This window comes from Triticum dicoccoides, chromosome 2B, assembly GCF_002162155.2.
Source record: "Triticum dicoccoides isolate Atlit2015 ecotype Zavitan chromosome 2B, WEW_v2.0, whole genome shotgun sequence".
Lineage (NCBI taxonomy): Eukaryota > Viridiplantae > Streptophyta > Magnoliopsida > Poales > Poaceae > Triticum > Triticum dicoccoides.
In genome coordinates this window covers 374,010,399-374,012,818 of record NC_041383.1, presented here as the reverse complement: position 1 = coordinate 374,012,818, position 2,420 = coordinate 374,010,399, and positions in this window count along the sequence as shown.

Genomic DNA, 2,420 nt, shown 5'->3' with positions numbered 1-2,420 from the left:
GCGATGTAGGGGGGTGTCGAGGTTGGGGTCGGGGGCAGCGTCGAGGGCGTGCGGAGGGCGACGGAGAGCGCGCGGTGGCCGGGCGACGACGACGACGACAGCAGACGCGCGTGTTGGATTTGCGGGAAGTGGCCGTGGGAAAGAAGAACCGCACGTGGTTAAGTCAAAAGTAGCGGTAGCGCAATCCAGGGAAAGCGCTACTGCTACATTAGCTATAGCTAAGTTAGCTGTAGTGCTGGACGGAAACAAGCACTACTGCTAAGTTAGCTATAGCCTGTCCGGAAAGCCCGCTTCTGCTACGCATTTCTCCTTTATTTTTATTTTTCATTTATCTTCATTCACATTTTCTTTTTTTCCTTCCCCTTTTCTATTTCTTTCATTTTCATTTACTTTTCTATATGTTTTTCATTTTATTTTCCTTTCGTTAGCAGTAGCGCTTTCTTCGTAAAACACGCTGCTACAACAATCTTAGCAGCAACACGCTTTCCTTGAGCACGCTACTACTATTAGTAGTCCGGCGAGGACAATAAGGGGAATTTTAATAGTAGCGCTTCCTCGGTTAGACGCGCTACTGCTACGAACTTAGCTGCAGCGCGTCTGGTTTACACGCGCTAGTGGTGAATTCTAGTAGCGCTTCTTTTTAGCCCGCACTACTGGTAAGTTTCTGTGTATAAGGTTTTCCCTAGTAGTGTAAGATCATGGGAATAAACCTATGGGTTAGGGCCCACTCAAAGAAACACCATTGAGAATGATCGGTTGAGAGAGAGATGATGCGCCAAAATGATTCAAAGACTTGAATGAGGTGATAACCTTGAATTAATTAGAACACAAACACGAATCTTCCGAGATGTCTTCAGCACTCCGGAATGATCAAATGGCGAGAGGCGAACGAGCAAGGAGAAACATTTGAGCTAAGGAAAAGAATATGATCAACCCGGAAAACTTGAATTGAATCCACCAGAAATAAAATGAGATGAACAATGGTGAACTAAACGATAATTCACCGGTGAAGTGATTGAGGAAAGACTAAAGAGGCTTCGCATGAAGAAAATGGATACTCGAATAGAGACTTCAAACTCCGGGAAGAAAAGGGGTGGGAGGGCGGGAAAAACCAAGGCAACTTGGAAGTGGGAACCGACGAATAAATTGAAGAGAAAAGCACTGCTACGTCTTTAGCTTGCATTGGTTTTCCTCGAAGAGGAGAGGGTGATGCAGCAATAGTAGCATAAGTATTTCCCTCAGTTTTTGAGAACCAAGGTATCAATCCAGTAGGAGGCTCCTCAAAAGTCCCACACACCTACACAAACAAACTGAGAACTCGCAACCAACGCAATAAAGGGGTTGTCAATCCCTTCACAACCACTTGCGAAAGTGAGATCTAATAAAGATAGTAAGATAAGATAAATATATTTTTGGTATTTTATAATATAGATGCAAAAAGTGAAGATGCAAAGAAAAGTAGATTGGAAGCAAAATGATATGAGATAGACCCGGGGGCCATAGGTTTCACTAGTGGCTTCTCTCAAGATAGCATAAGAATTACGGTGGGTAAACAAATTACTATCGAGCAATTGATAGAAAAGCGAATAATTACGAGATTATCTAGGCATGATCATGTATATAGGCATCACGTCCGCAACAAGTAGACCGACTCCTGCCTGCATCTACTACTATTACTCCACACATCGACCGACTCCTGCCTGCATCTAGAGTATTAAGTTCATAAGAACAGAGTAACACATTAAGCAAGATGACATGATGTAGAGGGATAAACTCAAGCAATATGATATAAACCCCATCTTGTTATCCTCGATGGCAATAATACAATACGTGCCTTGCAACCCTTTCTGTCACTGGGTAAGGACACCGCAAGATTGAACCCAAAGCTAAGCACTTCTCCCATGGCAAGAAAGATCAATCTAGTAGGCCAAACCAAACTGATAATTCGAAGAGACTTGCAAAGATAACTCAATCACACATAAAAGAATTTAGAGAAGATTCAAATATTATTCATAGATAAACTTGATCATAAACCCACAATTCATCGGATCTCGACAAACACACCGCAAAAAGAGTTTACATCGAATAGATCTCCACAAGAGAGGGGGAGAACATTGTATTGAGATCCAAAAAAAGAGAAGAAGCCATCTAGCTAATAACTATGGACCCGTAGGTCTGTGGTAAACTACTCACAACTCATCGGAGGGGCAAGGATGTTGATGTAGAAGCCCTCCATGGTCGATCCCCCTCCGGCAGAGTGCCGGCGAAGGCTCCAAGATGAGATCTCGTGGATACAGAAGGTTACGGTGGTGGAAATTGTGTTTCGTCTGCCCCCTGGATGTTTTTGGGGTACGTAGGCTTATATAGGAGGAAGAAGTACGTCGGTGGCCGCCCGAGGGGCCCACGAGACAGGGGGCGCG